Source organism: Rhinopithecus bieti, unplaced genomic scaffold (assembly GCF_001698545.2).
Source record: "Rhinopithecus bieti isolate Rb0 unplaced genomic scaffold, ASM169854v2 scaffold_9976, whole genome shotgun sequence".
NCBI classification, from domain to species: Eukaryota; Metazoa; Chordata; class Mammalia; order Primates; family Cercopithecidae; genus Rhinopithecus; species Rhinopithecus bieti.
Window position 1 is genome coordinate 1,191,420 of NW_016806761.1, and position 18,497 is coordinate 1,209,916.

Here is an 18,497-nt window from a genome sequence, read left to right on the forward strand (position 1 = left end):
TATAATATTTGCTATATAATATATATTGTATCTAATATATATCTATTATATCTAATATCTAATATATAAATATGGGGTGATATAATCTATCACCCCATATTTAAATTGTTATAGATTATAGATTGCTATAGATCAGATCTGATTGTGATAACTGAAGTACCTGAGGAAGAATGAGTTGAAGGTACTGATTTAGGTGGGGGAGTTTACTTCTTGGAGAAAGTGATATATGAGCTGGGGTAATATATGAGTAGGAATCAGCACTGTGAATGCTAGAGGAAGAGTATTCCCTGCAGGGTGTGTGAAGCCTGGAGATAGGAAAGAGAACACTGGAATAGGTCAAGCAATTGAGAGCAGGGTGATGTGGCTTGAGTGTTGTGAATATGGAGGATTGCGTCAGGGGTAAGGTTGGGAGAAACCAGGTCAGATCATGGAGAACCTTATAGACCATGATATGCAGTCTGCGTTTTCTCTACATGGAATGGAAACCATTGCATTCATGGAAAGCTCAACTTGATCATTTATCTTTAATGAAGAAGAAGCTATATATATATATATTTATATTCAGTATTTTGGTCTGTTGTTTTCAATAGTTTTGGCTCAGTAAATAAGAGTGAAATAAACAAAACTTTTTATAATATATACAGTCAGCCCTCTGTATGCATGGTTCTACATCCACAGATGCTACTAGGGATAAAATGAAAATATTTGGGAAAAAACAATAAAAAACAATAGTACAACAATAAAATTAATATGAATAAAATACAGTATAATAGCGACTTACAGAGCATTTACATTGTATTAGGTATTAGGTATAAGGAAGATGTGCATAGGTTATATGCAAATATGATGCCATTTTATATCAGAGACTTGAGCATCCTCAGATTCTGGTATCTTTGGTTAGAGGGTGGGGGATTCTGGAACCAATCCCCATCCAATATGGAGGAACAACTGTAATTTTTATATTCCCATATATTTTTCAAGGAAAAGGGAAGCACATTATGATGGACTTTTCTGGTATGGCTAGGTGTAAGGTAGGAAAGAATTTAGAGCATTGCAGGGGATGCTAATTAAGTGATGATACAGTGGCAGTTACAGAAAACACTCTCTAGACTATGCCCATAAAACGGGTGATCTTGAACTTATCTATCACCCTATAGGATATCATGAATTATACAACTTCTGCTCTGGAAGCCCAACTAAACAGTTTACATTTAGATTCATTAGCTAACGTTGTCATGAGTAATCATGTAGGTCTTAATTTCCTCTTAGCTAGCCAGGGAGAAATTTATGCTGTAGCAAACACTTTTAGTTGCACCTAGGAAGAACAATCTATAATTAGGCTAAGAAAAAAGCCTCTTGGATTTCTAGAAAAGACCATTTGAAATTTGAGACATGTTTTCATTGCCTGGGTTTGGTAATCTAGGTCCCTGTCTTCAGGGTCTATTACAAGAACTAATAACAATTTCTGTTTCTGTTTCAGATAATTGCCTGTGTTGCAGTGGGCTGATGTATCTTGCCCAGAGTCGTAAATGCTACTGTGCAACCACCGTCTTGTCAGATGATAAGCAACTTGTCCTTCAACAAAGGGAACAAACCTGGTCCCATACCTGTGGGGTATAGACCACATGGCTGGTACAATCACCTAACCAGCAAAAACTCAGCAATGGTGAGACATGAACGTTCTAGATGAGTATCAGGCCCCTCTTAAGTGCCTTTGGCCAAAAGCGTGGCCTGAGAATGAGAAAAGTAGCCCTGACGGCAAGGAACTCACCTGGTTTTATGCATTAGGCTATCACTTTTCTAGGCACTTCCTGTCATTTACAGCTAGGCTGTGGTGTTCCCTTATGGCACATAAACAATGTCAAAGCACACCAACATCAGGTAAGGCCATTCAGACAGGACAAAAACACGATCCAAAAGCATAATTGTCCTTAACACAAAAATGAGCAAACATCACCTCCTCCTGGATACACATGCCTATTTTGTCATTACCAATCATAATCACAACTTTAGCTTCATTCAGCCATCTGGGTAAGAATTATGAAGATACCCAATTATAGAAATATCTCTGCTTCCTGACAGCATTCAAAGCAGAGCAAACTCCCATTTCCTTGTATCATCTCCACATCACCTAAAAGAAGTCTGAGTTATGTAATAGTCCCGCCTAACAGTCTCTTTCTGAGATCTTCTATGCTTCCCCACTGTGTGCATTCTCTCTTGTTGCAACAAGTCAGTGTGCCCAATCTTATTCAGCTGCAGGCCTACACTTGCTGGTCTTTGACTGAAAGCCATCAACATTTTCTTGTACTATGTCACATCTCAGTAAATGTTACCGTCACCTCTTCCATTCTAATAAATGTACAGAGATCAAGAAGTCACACTTGACATCTTCCTCTTGATACCATCCTCCATCAATCAAAAGTCTTAATGTTTTTACCACATAAATAGGTCTCATAACCATTTCCTTCTCTATGTCTTTAAAGCAACCTTAGTGGTCCAAGCTACATGCATTCCTCATTTTGTCTACTGTAATTGTCTTTTAACTGGTCTTCCTGTAGCCCCCTTGACTTTCTCCAACCTCTTGTTTTCCACACTGCAGTCAGAGTTTTTATTTCTAACGGGAAATTGTAAAAGAGTCATTCTCATGTTGAAAGTGCTTTAACACTTCCAAATGCTCTTAAAATAAAGACACAATCACTTAACATGGCTGACAAGACCACAAGAAGTCTGGCCAGTTCTTGCCTTTTCAGCCTAATCGTATGCTATTCACACCTCTTTCTATTCCAGTCACATTGACCTTCTCTCATTTCCTTGAACACAATATGCTTTTGGCTACCGTAGGGTCTTTGCACATGGCCTCTCTTTAGAAATTCACTCTTATCCTCCTTCGGTTAATAAACTTTTCTTCACTTTTCAGATCTCAGTTCATCTGTGTCTTAGGGTAGCCTCCCTTACCAACCTGAAGAAATCACTTCATCTTGTTTACAGCTCAGTGAACCATGCATATCTCTGTGGTAGCTCTTTTAAAATTTGTATTGCTTTGATTCTTTGTGTAATCCTTATCTCCCCCAGAAGACTCCTTGCACTTAGTAGGTGCTTAATAAATATTTTTGAAGTGAGTGACTAGTCTCTGTTCTGCTGCTGGGAAGCTGTATCATTTTGAACATGTTATTTAACCTTGTTATTTGTATTAGTTTGCGAGGGCTGCCATAAGAAAATAGCACAAACTAGGTGGCTTAAACACAGACATTTATTTTCTCACAGCTCTGTAAGCTAGAAGTCCAAGATTAAGGTACCATCAGGGTTGGTTTCTGATGCAGGTTCTCTTCTAGGCTTGTAGCTGGTGCCTTCTCCCTAGGTCTTCAGATGGTCTTTTCCCTGAACGGGTCAGGGGAGCCCCCACGGTGTCTCTTCCTCTTCCTATAAAACACCAGTACTATTGAATTAAGGCCTTGCCATTATGACCTCATTTAATCGTAATTACCTCCCTAAAGGCTGCATTCCCAATACAGTAAATAACATTGAGAGTTAAAGCTTCAACATGTGAATTTGTGGTGGGGCAACACATCAACCTTCAGATTCTTCATCTGTGTGAAGAATAATTATGCAGGCCTGCTCCCGGGAAGATGTTTTAAGGGCAGAATTAGACAATGAATGTTAAAGTTCCTTCAGACGTAAAGTGTTAAGCCATGGAATGGGGTAGGAGTCCACTCCTTGACCAAGAAGCACTGTGATTAATGCCCTTTTAGTGTAGAAAACATTTATAGGTAAAAAAGCCCATGCTGGGATGGGGATAGGGATTGTTTTCTTTCAACATTAGAAACATTTTTCTCAAATAGGTAGAGTCAAGGTGTTTGAGAATGAGCTGAGATTCCTGAAATTGTTAGTCCCCATGCCTGGATGGCTCTCGCAGGACGTTCTATGGACTAGAAGGCTGAACCAGGGTTCTTCTAAATTCTTTTCTCACTTGAAACTTTGTTCCTTGTGCTGTGTTTCAGGTTGCCTTCACCTCACCAGGAATGGGCCCTGAGCTTATCTAATTTGACCATGTATATGAGAAGTCAGCAAACTACTTCTGAAAAGGACGAGATGGTAAATAAATATTTGAGTCTTTGCAAGCTATGTGCTCTCTTTTGCAGGCTCTTGACTCTGCCATTGTGGCACAAAAGCAGCTTTAGATACTACTTAAACAAATAAGTGTGGCTGAGTTTCAAGAAAACCTTATCTATAGACACTGAAATCCAAATTTCATATGATTTCATGTGTCACAACATAGTATTCTTTTGATTTTCCTTTTCAACTGTTTAAAAATGTAAAAATCATTCTTTCCTGGTGAGTCTACAAACATGCAGTGCATTGGATTTGACCTGGGGCCGTAGTTTGCCAATCTTTGATGTATATCATTAACTCTGAGCCTGAAATATCATTAATTTCCTGGCTATCCTTAGACTACCAAACTACCTTGATTTCCAGGCATGGTTGGAAAAATCTAATCTTCTCCAATTTGACTTACTGGCTAACAGAACATTTACTTTATTGTTTCCATAAGTTTCATTTTACTGCTGGCTGTGAAAAAATTACTTATCCCTTTGCCAGGTTATAGCAGCTGACGCTAGGCTCTTAAGCCAAACCTGGCCTTTTCCACATTCCCGCTGCCTCTGGGTAACACTAATTCTGCCATGTTCTCAGACTCCCTTAGCTGCTGCCAATGCCAAACCTCCAACCTGTAAACCAGCCTCTTCCAATAAGTATTTCCAACCTCTAGATTTTAAAAATACCCAAGTGCCACATGTAGATTCAATTACAAAATGCAGACATGCATCTAAAAGAGAAGGGCAAAAATTGACTGATGTTCCACCAGCAGCCGTTAGGCCACTTGGCAAGAATGACTCCATTCGATTTAAAGATTGTGTTAAATGACAGTGTCTCATTTTCCCCAAAGATCCTTAAATTAGAGTGTATGCAGACTTCCTTAAATACCTGACCAGGCATAATTCTGCCATGAATGTTTTTAGTGCTGGCAAATCATCTAGTGATCAGGTCAAGAGACGTATGGAACCTTAATCTCTGAATTTTCTCCTGGCTATGGAATCGTTAGCTCTGTATTCAAACTGTCCTCTCCTTAATAGATATGAGACTGGTTAGGGAATGTCACAGGTTCCTAGAAATGACCACCTATGGTTCATAATGTGTGCTGTGCTATGGAAAAAAAATAGAATTGCTTCTAACTGGCCAAGGGCATATAGAATATTCTGGCTCTAGAGCTTACATGTCGCAATTTTAGTCTCAGGCTCTTCTAAAGAAAACTGTCAAGCTTGTTTATTGATCAATCTTTATTTATTATAAAGTGGTCCACTAGGGAGAAGATGAGAATGTTTAATGTTCTGCAAAGCTGCCAGTCACATGGCTGCATGCCCATATCCTATTTAAAAAGTGCCAATTTATGTTACCAATACCTGTGTCCATCCCAGGTAGCACAGTTACAACAAATGCCTGGAGAATTCCTCAAGCAAGTCTTTTCCAGTTATACCTCTATAACTCATTCATTCATTCACTCTTTCATTCATTCCATCCAGGAATAATCCTGACTTACATATTGTTTTCATTATTTTTGCACATGTTTTGGTCATCCACCCATTGCAAGAGAAGTACTAGACACTGGGGATAAAAAAGATAAACAGACATAGGCCCATGTTAAAAAAAAAAATAGTATGCATAGGCCGGGCGTGGTGGCTCACACCTGTAATCCCAGCACTTTGGGAGGCCAAGGAGGGTGGATCATAAGGTCAGGAGATTAAGACCACCCTGGCTAACACAGTGAAACCTCATCTCTACTAAAAATACGAAAAATTAGCTGGGCGTGGTGGCAGGCGCCTGTAGTCCCAGCTACTCAGGAGGCTGAGGCAGGAGAATGGCGTGAACCTGGGAGGCAGAGCTTGCAGTGAGCTGAGATTGCACCACTGAACTCCAGGCTAGGCGACAGAGACAAACCCCGTTTCAAAAAAAAAAAAAAAAAAAAGTATGCATATTTAGTTGTGGGGGAGTAAGGCATTTACAAAATGTGTTATTTAGTGTGCAAAATGGCATAGCAGAGGTATGGACTGGAAGCTTTAGGACGAGTCAGGAAAGCAATGGAAGTTTGGAGGCAGGGTAGGTTATGGAAAGCTTCAGAGGTGGTTTAGGAACTGGGCTGTGAAGAATGAGTGGTCCACTAGGGAGAAGATGAGAAAGAACATTCTAGGGAAAGTAGACAGCACAACCCCCTTACTATCCCCAGAACATGCTTTCTTTTCTACAACCAGGCTGAGTAGTATCCTCACTTTGCCTGTAACGCTCTCATGTCATTCGGCCTCTCTCCCCTTTCTTTGTATGCCTTTTCTCTCTAGGCTGGCATACAATGAACTAGGAGTAACTAGTGGGAGACAAATGTTACATATAGGAAGGGGCTTAAAAGCCAAGTTAGCCATTTTGACTCACAGTAATGGATAGGTTTCTAAGTAGAAACAAGTCGAAGTGAGCAATATTTTAGAAGGATTTGCATGGCCATGGCATAACATGGTTTAGAGGCTGGATATTAAAGTCACCTAGGATGCTATGTGGGTGATGTATGCATTCTGCCTCCCATAGAACTGTGTAGGCTACATTTTGAGGGAGCAACCAGCCCAAACTGGGCATCTGGCCCCTGGTGGAGGAAGAGTATCTACATACCTCTGCTATAGTTCTGATAATGACTGAGAACCAGGCAAGGCCTTGGAGGAGAGGCTTAACTTGCAGCTCACTCAGCCCTCCTGAGAAGAGCCTGGAATTACTTAGCAATCAGGGAAATTTGGCCAACTGGGCAGGAGCAACACTTCTGCTTGGCCTGAGGTTGAAAATGAGGTAGGCTGCCATCGTGCTGAGCAGGGACAGGGAAAGCAGAAGCTCACAGGAAGGATGCAGTAAAAGCTGCCAAGGTGCATGTCAAGCAGGGCTAACAGAGTTCCAGAAGCCTGAGACAGCAAGAAGTGATAAGTAGATACAAGGTTCCCTGCAGAACCCTGGCAGATAGAAGAGCGCTATCAGGAAATACCCTTTTCTCACCATGGTGGGGAAATTTGTTACTTGCCTGGTTCAGATATTTCAAGAGCTGCTTCCCTTGAAGGTATAATCCAAATTAAGACATCAAGTGATGGCAACTCTGCAACACTTCTATTGAGCAGATAAATAGGCTCCCAAATGATTTTCAGATCTCTGGGAGACAGTGCAGAGAAGTGGGGGTCAGAAGACCTGGCCCTAGCTCAGCTCATCCCTCTGTTTTTGTGACTTTGAGCAAGTCACTGAACTGACTGGACCTCACTTGCCTAATGTATAAAAGAGGTAGTAGAAGAGGCCAGCTAAATCATCTCTGAAATTTCTTTCACATTGCAATTCAAAACATTGTGATTAAATATGTGTGTGTTTTAAATAAATTAGCAAATTTAAAGTGATGGGAATATCCAAATCACTGTTAGTGGGAATAAAAATTAGTACAACTCATTTGGAAAGCAATTTGGCAAACTATGTTAACAGCCTTGAAAATGTTCATACCCATTGACTCAATAATTTCTTTCCTAGAAAACTATTCCAAAAAAGGGTTTTGAAAATCAGAAAGAAAACAATGTGCTTTTATTTTGATTTTTTTTTCTTTTTTTTTTTTTTTTGAGATAGAGTCTCGCTCTGTCGTCCATGCTGGAGTGCAGTGGTGTGATCCCGCTCACTTCAAACTCTGTCTCCCGAGTTCAAGTGATTCTTCTGCCTCAGCCTCCTGAGTAGCCGGGACTACAGGCGTGCTACAGCACGCCTGGCTAATTTTTGTATTTTTAGTAGAGATGGGGTTTCACCATGTTGGCCAGCCTGGTCTCATATTCCTGACCTAGTGATCTGCCTGCCTCAACCTCCCAAAGTGCTGGGATTACAGGTGTGAGCCACCGCAACTGGCCCGTAGTATGATATATTTTTTTAAGTCAAAAATTTTCCAGCAAATCCGGGACAATGATTCATTGACATTCTATATGGCAGATATTTTTTAGTCATTAAAAAATAATTATCAAGGCATATTAAATGATGATTTTTAAGTAGTAAATAGGGAAACTATTGAAGTAAATAGAGAATTGTTTATTTTATAATATCTAGTTTTAAAAAAGCAGGATTCCAAGACTACGATCTCAAAGATTTAAAAGGCATAAGCAGACTGCAGGAAAATATTAATTTTAAATGTTTGAGATTTTTGATTTAATTTTTTCTCATTGTTCTCTAATATTCTAATAAGCATATTACTTTTATTATGATAAAAACTGAAATAACTCAAGTTTATGATTATTAGTTGGCCATATATATTAAGAAGCTGTCAGAAAAAAATAGAAATCACCACAATTGTAGAACTTCATTTGTTAATATAGAATGGATTTATGTTCTCATCATTTCAGTGGCTCAGTGGTTGATGGGTTACTGGAGAGCTTCCTGCACTCACAGTCAAAAGCTCTAGATTTAAGTTGTAGTTTCTTAAATAGCCTAGTTGTATGGTCTTGGGTAAGTTAGTCCCATCTCTGAATCTCAGGAATGTTATCTGTAAAATAGAAATTTAAAAACATTTATTGAATATCTACCATGTGCTAAGTATTTGCGATATGAAATAGTGATATTGAATTAAGCAAACTATGATTCATGGTAATAAAAGATTCATCAATAAAAGACACATCAGTAGATGTCTTCACTGAGTCTTTGAACTTGAGCAATGAGTGGGAGTCAGTAAAATGATATGATAGCTAGAGGAAACAGCAAATTCATTATTAGGGACCTCCTCTTGAAGTGTTTCATGCAAGGAAGTGGCCTGACAGCATGGAATAACAGAAAGACTGTGGGCGTGGTGTTCAAATCATGACTTAGTCTCTTACTAGCTGTGTGACCTTGGGGAAGTTGGTCAACCTCTCTGTGCCTCAATTTTCTTCACCTTAAAGTGCAGATTCTATTACTTATTTCTCATGAGTATTGTGTGTAGAGACAACTTTTGTAAAGTACTTGATAAAGCAGGGATCCATGTCTTCAACAACTATGTACTGAATGCCCAGTATGTGTTACATGTGGCCACAGAGGCTGAGAATAAACAATAACCAGACAACTTCCTGTGATCTTCCATTTCAAATACATATTATTATCATTCATAATATAATATTGTTATTGGAAAGAAGTTCTCAGGATTTTCTATGTGCCACATTGTCCCATCAGTTTTCATTACTACTGTGATTTTCGTATCAGATCATGGGGGAGGGAGGTAGAGATCACATGTTGATGGAAAATGCCTCCCCCCGCCCCCTGATACCCTGCTATGCCCTTCCGCCTTCCTGCCCCACTGAGCCTCACTGAGGGGAGAACAGATGTTCCACTGATTGACTGGGGTGAGAAGGATGGGATACCACAGTGGCCTCTGGGAAGTGGGATGCTCACAAACCCCTGCTAGCCCAGGATGGCTGTCACCCTGCCCAGAACTGGGGAAGTGGAGGAAGAAAAAAGAGCCAGACAGCAAACTCCTTCCAAAGGGCTCCTTAGAAAAGTAGGGTGGGGGAATAATTATGGCAAATGTTTGAACAGCCACAGGAGGAGGTGAAGGGGAAGGAGGGGGTGGTGGAGGGGAGAGTCTGGTTAATTATGGAACAGATGCCCAGCAGCACCTTGGGGTGAATGCATTAAGAAGGGGGAACTGTCATCTCATTCTCCCCCTCAATTTTATTCACAGGCTCCTGCGGCACCCAGCTGGGGCTGGTTTAGTGTGGGTTTTGCCTCAGTTGGAGAGATCTGCAAGTTCAAAGCCTTCTCCTTATTTCCAAATGGGATCTCCCTTCAGCCTTCTCTCTCTTCCTTCCCCACTCCGCCTCCCCATTGTGACTCTCCACACACCCCACTGTGCTGCCTCTGCCTGTCGATGACTTTCATTGTTTTGCCTGTACTGGCTCAGGAAAGTGCCCTCCAGACCTTCAGGCAAATAGGAGAAGGGGGCTGGGGCTTCCAGGCATCCTCTGCCTTCCCCTATCTCCCCTCTGCTCCTTGGCCTGGCCATGGCTGGGAGCCAAGTCCAGCCAGCAGGGGGTGCCTGAGGGAAGCCTTCAAAGCCTTGCACTGTAGACCTGGGGCTTCTGTTTGCAGCCCAGAGATATGTAAATCAGGCAGCAGAGAGCAGAGGCTCTTATTCTATTTGGCTTACAGTGCTGTTTACTACCCAGATACTGCATGGTTTGTACCCCGGCCACATGGTCTTGGGTCCCGAGGCAGAGAGGAGAAAACAGGGCTGGGACTGGGTTGTCCTGGGTTCTCCTTTCCTGCCCTTCAGTGTCTTTCCCACAGCTTTCCCGACTGCATTCTCTCAGTCTGCCAAACGGAGTTAAAACCTAAAAATCAAAAGAGGGAAATGACTTGTACTTCACCTGCTTTCCTCCCCTCAGTATTTTCAAGTATGATTCACCTCCCCAAGGGGCCCAGCTCAAGCCACCTTTGCTATGAAAAATACTCCACCTCCGCAGCACCTCTCATCCCTCTCCCAGCTTTGTTTTGTCCCTAAGTGAGCACTGGCTTTTCTGCTAACACTTTCATCAGAAGATCCTTTCTCTCTCTGACTAAATGGTAAATTTCTGGAAAAACTAGGCCCACTTCAGAGCCCACCCTGACACACGGTAGATGTGGTGCTCTGGGCACACATCCTGCCCTATTTGGCACATGTTCACCCTATGGGGGACGTTTATTGGTGGCCAGCAAAGTGAAATGCCCTTAGTTATCAGGGAAGTCTATAATCTCTAGCATGAGCATCAAGAAAAAGAGGATGGGGAGATAAACAGGCGATAATTTTTCCTATATAAGTAAAATGATTGAATACTGTTAGCGTTCAACAATTTTGTTGATTACTGGTGGCAATCCATACAGGTCTACAGCAACCTCAATTCTTGCCTCCTCAGAAGAAAGAATTCGACTGAGGGGCATAAGGCAGAAAAAGAGATCAAGGCAAGTTTCAGAGCAGGAGTGGAAGTTTGTTAAAAAGCTTTAGAGCAGGGGGAAAAAAGTACACTTGGAAAAGACCCAACTGGGCACTTTGGAGGTCAAGTGCAGCATTTGACCTTCTGACTTCGGGTGTTCTTTATTGGCATACTTCCAGAATATAGTGTCACTTTTCCCATGATTCTTCCCTTAGGGTGGGCTGCCTGCATGTGCAATGCCCTCCTTGTGCTTGGGAGGTGAGCATGCGCAGTGTGTTTGAGGAGGTGTACGCATGCTCACCTGAGGCTTTCTCCCCTTTTCCGGTGGGGTGCCCCCAGAAGGTCTTGTGCTGCCATTTCGTCTCTCTTTTTTTTTTAATTAATTTATTTTTTAAATTATACTTTATGTTCTAGGGTACATGCGCACAACGTGCAGATTTGCTACATATGTATACATGTGGCATGTTGGTGTGCTGCATCCATTAACTCGTCATTTACATTAGGTATATCTCCTAATGCTATCCCTCCCCCCTCCCCCGACCCCACAACAGGCCTCGGTGTGTGATGTTCCCCTTCCTGTGTCCAAGTGATCTCACTGTTCAATTCCCACCTATGAGTGAGAACATGGAGTGTTTGGTTTTCTGTTCTTGCTATCTTGTGATAGTTTGCTGAGAATGTTGGTTTCCAGCTGCATCCATGTCCCTACAAAGGACGTGAACTCATCCTTTTTTATGGCTGCATAGTATTCCATGGTGTTTGTGTGCCCTTCGTCTCTTAATGCGCATGCTCGAGCTCACTCACCCAACTCCTGAAGGCTGCCCATCACCAGTTACAGGTGTTTTTATTATCTGTATAGGGAGACTGGCTTTCTCTGATGCTGGCTGTCACCAATTATTATTTTATAGAGATAGTTAACAACCACCTGACCAGCACCTGATGGTCACCTGACTTTCCTGGTGCGGGTATGGAGGAGCCCTTTCCTGCCCTCCTCATAGCCTGGCTAGCTACCCATTGTAACAATACTGTGAGTAATTCAAAGCACATATCACAAATGAACTCATTGGAAATGAAGCACTTAACGCATTCTTGGCTTTATCCTTGTTCTGTCATTATTCTCCTAATTTCAAGATGTGGATTATCAATGGGATTTAGAAGCCACCTTCAAAGTTATTTAGTCCAATGTCCTACCCAAAAGATAGTTTTCTGACTTAGCAAAAGCTAAGGTAAAATGCTAAAGCAGTTTGTACGCAGAAACACATAAGGAATGTGAAATTGGTGTGAGGCGTTTGTCGTGCTGCAGAGAAAGAGCAGGGTCTGAAACAATGGGATCTGCCTGGCACCACACTCTGCGATCCATACCCTTCCATGAGAGCATTTGAAGCAGGGATTGCAAATTGGCTCCTGAAGGGTTGATTCCCACCTGCTGAGGTGTTTGGTTTGGCCTGCATGTAATTTATTAATTTTTAAATATCAGTCAACATTTATAATTCAGGAGAGTTCACCTAAAACAAATCAGAATTTGAGGTTTTTTTTTTCTTCTTTTTTTCCTTAGTGGAAGATCTGGAAATAACAGTCCTGCTATTGTACTTGGAAGCGATTAGCTAAAGGAATTTCCTTTAGACCTGGGATAAGCTTTAGGTTTACCACAGTCCTCACCACACCCTATTACCTCTTTGTCACTAATGTCAGGTGCCAGTTGCCGCTTATCCTTACGCCTGTCTTAAAATGTTTTCTCCTCCCTTTCTTCCTTCATTTCCTCCTTCTCTCCCTTCCTTTCTTCTTTGATTCCTTTTTTCTTTCTTTTTTTTTTTAAAGTAAAAATGGGACAATAAAAGTTAGATTAATATTATTTATTCTTCCAAATGCTACTGCATACATCTTGTGCTTTCTCTCTATATCACTTGTATTCGTATTACTTATTTCATGCCTGCCTTTGCCTCTGGCCTATGAATTCCTAGTGGTAGGGAACTGCTTGTCTTGCTCACACCCATACCTAGTGCTCTGCCTAACAGTTCACATTGAATATGTAACTGAACAGCAGGTTAGTTGCTTACTACATGTAGAGTCCAATGAACAAGAGCAAGGTATGGTACAAAAAATGTGAGTTATTCTGAAGCTAGCTTAGGGGAAGAGACACAGATATCCTGCCTTAAATGTGGCACTTTGCTTTTGGAGCATAAAGTGGGCGCTTTTATAAGGCAGAGGAGGAAGCAAGCAAGGACAGGGTGTCCCCATGCTAGCTCGATGCCTTATCTATTGGGCAGTTGAGCTGGCACCTTCCTGGGAAGAAATAAGTTGTAAAAGTGGCCAAGTAGGCATGCTTTCAACATGGCCTCCTGGTGAGTGAAAGTCCTGCAGCACTCCCCTGGCGGGTGAGAGTTCCATGGTGGGCATGCTTCCTTCTGCAAATCGACTGTCAGCTCCAGAGGAGAGCTCTCTCTTGGAGCACAGAGTTAGATGAACGTCCCCCATAGGGAATATCTGGTGAAGGTGAGGTGAAAGGGTATATTTGCATTTCTAAAGGGCTAAGTAGGAAGCAGGGAACAGGGTGAACACAGGTACAACACACTGCTTCAGTGACACCAGTGATGCTACTACATACCTGTAGCAGGGATGTAGCAGGGAGCAGTACCTTATTGTTATCAAAACCTTTTGCAAGACCACTGCCTCAGCTACCTTGAGCCTCTTGCCACTGAGCGCATCCCTTCATTAATGCTGCCTTTCTCTGATGAGTTCCCCCTCTGCCCTGCTTTTTTCATCTGTTTAATTTGTTTGCTGTGCACTTTGAACCCATCCCCTGGAAGACATGACATAACACCATCTCTTTCTATTTAAACTGTTATTTAGGACATGTTTGAAATGTGCATTACTCATAGGCATCATTGGAGATCAGTGCAAATCAGCTTCGTTGCACACCCTGGAGACTGCAGTCGAGTTGCATGTACTTATCAACTGGGTAGTATCATTTCCTGAAAAGCAGGTTTGCTCTGTCTTCTGGGGGGGAAATGACAGTTTCATGGAACCTCTGAGAACAATCATGACTTTGAAAGGGATCACGAGGCCATTTCATTCGTCATTGGATGCACATACTTCAGCAAGGCTGGAAAATTTCTCATGTGGTTTGATTCACATGGTTTTGAAATCTTATTCAAACACAGACTTTGGCCAGAACCCTGTAGAAGTCACAGGAGAGTTGGGATTTCAAGACAAAACAACAACAACAACAAAACCAACAATCTTCAGTCCTTTTGTTTAGTGGGGTGGAAAGGCCAGTGTAGAGAACTTCTTTAATCCAAGGACACCCACAGCAATAAAAGCAGACGGCAGGGAACCAGGACAAGCATGGCTATGAAGGTAAGTCAGGTGTAACTTTGGTGGCCTGCTGCCCTTTCTATGCCTTTTCTTTCTGTTCCAGGTTCCCATTGTACCCGTGGGCTACACGAGGGACCTCTTGTTCTGGAGAAAATGATTCCTGTGTTGGGTGGTTGAAGTTTGCCTTACTGCCCCTCCTAGGAACACTTGCTATTAGAAAGATGAATGTGGGCCAGGCATGGTAGCTCATGCCTGTAATCCCAGCACTTTGGGAGGCCGAGGTGAGCAGATCACGAGGTCAGGAGTTTGAAACCAGGCTTACCAACATTGTGAAACCCTATCTCTACTAAAAATTAAAAAATTAGCTGGGCATGGTGGTGGGTGCCTATAATCCCAGCTACTCAGGAGGCTGAGGCAGGAGAATTGCTTGAACCTGGGAGGCGGAGGTTGCAGTGAGCTGAGATTGTGCCACTGCACTCCAGCCTAGGTGACAGTGTGAGACTCCATCTTGGGAAAAAAAAAAAAAAAAAAGACAAATGTGGAACCTCAAGGGGGATGTTTCTGTTGATGGAGATCAAAGATTATGGCCCTTGGGTGGGGAGACATCTTGAAACAGGAAGGCCTTCCCAGAGCCTCTCTAAATCATACTGCACCACGAAGCTCTTCTCAGCATTTGAGTGGGTCAGGCTCTGAGCCAAAGTGAGCGGGACCCTCTGGTTCTATTTTCTCTGCACTCGCATTCCACATGCTTCAATAGTCCCTCGTGGTGAAGGAGGATTTTTGGAAAGTACTTACTCTTTGAGGCTTCTGTACAGGTATGTACTAGACAGATTTCTTGACTTTTGAAAAGTCTGGATTAGAAAAGATTATTGAAGTCAGTTTATTCCAAGAGTTAAAAGTGTTGGTATAAAAGTAGCTGCTAATGCCATCGGTTGGTAATGGGTAGAGTTTATACATCTCTGCCATGGGTTCTGGCTTTGTTCTATTGATAGAAGTTCTTATGTGGAAAGTTTTAAATGAAAGGCCTTTATGGAGAGGAAGAAAAATGAATGGGTGTTTAAAGGATTTAAAGAGGAAATATATTTCTATATGCATTTAGCTCCTTATATTAATATCTCACATGGTCAGAGCCCAATAAACCTCAATCCTTAATTGATTCATTCATACATTAATAAGCTTATTATTTTATTCATTTAATTCAGAGTTTGTAAATGTTTACTGCACCATGCAACGCTATGCTAGGTACATGGAATAAAACGGGTAAAGGATTCTCTATTATGTATGAGTGTGCATGTGCACATGGGCACATGTGTGTTGCAAGGCATAAGTCTAAAAGTTATGATTCAGTGGAATAACGGGTGGGATGGAGGGAAGGTAATAGTCTATGGCAGTGAGGAGGATAGAAGAACCCAGTCTAGCACTGGTGGAGATAGTTGGGAAGACAAGCCAATGAAACCGATGCTTGAGTTGATTCTTGAAGAATGATGAAGATCATTGATGGGAGAGGCTGTAGCTTAGTCAAAGCATAGGGAGCATTTGTATAAAAGCACTGAGGGAGGCTGTTTAGGGAAACTGAAAGCATTTTTATAATTGGGAGTTCTGAAGCACATTAGGATTTTGATAAAGAGAAGACTAGAGAGGAAAACTGAGTCCAAACAGGAGGTGCTGAAGATTTGAGACCTGATCCTCCAACTGAATGAAAATTGCTGCAGATTTTAAACAGGACTGTGCATTTTTGAAAGATCATTCTGGAAATGGTGGGGGCAGGGTTAGCGGAGAATGAGATGACAGCCAGAGAGGCTAAGTAAAATGTTGTAGCCCCGGTGGGAAAGCCTTCCCCAGAACAGTGGCAAAAGGGAGATAGAAAGGAGCAGAGGGGCCAGAGTCACTGAAGAAGGAGAACTGGCAGAGCTGGTGAATGGGGCGGATATTGGAGAGACAGAAGACGATCTCAGGTGTCTGGTCTGGGTGGTGGTGATAAGTGGACCAATCCTAGAGACAAGGTTCCTTGTCTTGAGGAGGCTCCTGCATTAAGAGGAAGAGACCCAACTTGGAAGAATTTGCATCCCCTCGGGAAATGATTAGACCACAAGTATTGGCTTGCATTAAGCAAAGGTAATTCTTAAAAATATATAAGCCAAATAGTCCACAACTGTGCGTGCAAGTGCTAGACTCAATGGAGCAGCCATCTTCAGTCATCTGTCTCTCTCCATGGGGGACAAAGAGCACTGATATTTAAGATGATGACCCCGTGGCCTTACAAATCATGATCAAAGCTGAAATATTCAATCATATTCATTAAAGCAGGAAGGTGAACTTGGGCATTTGAATTTGAATTTATTCCCACTCTGCATGCTGCCCACTTTTGAAACAATTAGAGCCAGTTTACAGATTTGAACTGTTCAAGATACATGAGAAAGGCAGAGGATTAGGAGATTCTCAGGCCCTGGAGTTGAACGGACATCAACATTTGATGATAAAATACCATGAGACAAAATTTTGGGTTCTTTCGACTAAGGCAAAAATATTTAATGAACTCTTTTTGATAATATAAAGCATGTACTTTCATCAGTTATTAAAAAAATTCTACAATGAAATTTATTTTATTTTTTTAATTTTAATTTTTGTTGGTACATAGTAGGTATGTATTTTTATGGGGTATGTGAGATACTTTGATACAGGCATGCAATGCATAATAATCACATCATGGTAAATGGGGTATCCATCCTCTCAAGCATTTATCCTTTGTATTACAAACAATACAGTTATACTCTCTAGTTATTTTTAAATGTACAATTAAATTATTGTTGACTATAGTCACCCTGTTGTTCTAGCAAATACTGGATCTTATTCATTTTTTCTATTTTTTTGTATCCATTAGCCATCCATCCCCACCCTGCCACCCACTACCCTTCCCAGCCTCTGGTAACAATCCTACTCTGTATCTTCATGAGTTCAATTATTTCTATTTTTAACTTCCAGAAATAAGTAAGAACATGTAAAGTCTGTCTTTCTGTTGCCTAGCTTATTTCACTTAACATAATGACCTCCAATTCTGTCTATATTGTCTGCAGAGAAATTTAAAGAAAAATCCATTAATAATTACTTCCGGGTAAGGCAACATCAGCCTTGAAGTCATCCAAAATTTAAACTAGAGCTTTTTGTCTTCACCTTTCAGGCTAGAGAGTCATCCTTTAAACAATCTTTTTTTTTTTTTTGACGGAGTCTCGCTCTGTCTCCCAGGCTGCAGTTCAGTGAGGCGATCTCAGCTCACTGCAGGCTCCGCCTCCCGGGTTCACGCCATTCTCCTGCCTCAGCCTCCTGAGTAACTGGGACTACAGGCACCCACCACCACACCAGGCTAATTTTTTGTATTTTTTAGTAGAGACGGGGTTTCACTGTGTTAGCCAGGATGGTCTTGATCTCCTGACCTCGTCATCCGCCCACCTCGGCCTCCCAAAGTGATCCGCCCACCTTGGCCACCCTCAGAGTAAATCTAAAATCCTTACAGGCATGAGCCACCGCACCCAGCCTAAATAACCTTTAAGAATCTCTTTTCCTTCTATTCCAAGCCCAGACCTCCCTCTCTGCATGCCTGGCCCTCTGCCTGGCATGCTGATGGCACTCTGCCTTCACTGTCTTCCCTCTCTGACCCATCTTGTGTGCACCTGTGCTTGTTCACTGATACACAGATGACACCCTAATTGATATTCCCAACCCTCACCTCTCCCATGAACCTACTCAACATCTCCGTAAGAGATGTTTAAGAGACATTTTCAACTCAACACAGTACAAAGTTAACTACTGATTTTATACCCCAAAAGCCATTCTCTGTCTTCTCCAGTATCTCCATTACTTGCCAGCTCTGCCAGTTCTCCCTCCCTGGTGATTCTGGCCCCTCTGCTCCTCTCTTTGCCCCTGTTCTTGGGAAGCCTTTCCCACCTGGGCTGTGGCTACAGCATCTTCATTGGCCTCCCTGACTCTCGTCTTGCTCTCTTCTAATCCAGCCCCCACCATTTCCAGAATGAGTTTTCAAAAATGCACAGTCCTCTTTAAAATCTGCAGCAATTTTCCCTCAGTGTAAGGATCAGGTCTGAAATCTTCAGCACCTCCTGTTTGGACTCGGATTTCCTCTCCAGTCTTCCCACTTGAATCTTCTTATCTCAATGCAATTCCGGACTTCCAGTTGCCTATTTTAGAAAATTA

General features: G+C 42.0%; 1 long non-coding RNA gene across 1 annotated transcript in view; it reads left to right on the forward strand.

The window, feature by feature from the left end:
* LOC108533145 (uncharacterized) overlaps positions 1 to 4,089 on the forward strand; it is an 8,091-nt gene extending 4,002 nt beyond the window's left edge. Inside the window, exons 2-3 of the long non-coding RNA XR_001886668.1 lie at positions 1,481 to 1,666; positions 3,999 to 4,089. This is a non-coding gene — a long non-coding RNA (uncharacterized LOC108533145). The remainder of the gene's footprint in view (positions 1 to 1,480; positions 1,667 to 3,998) is intronic.
* Positions 4,090 to 18,497: the final 14,408 nt, after the last annotated feature.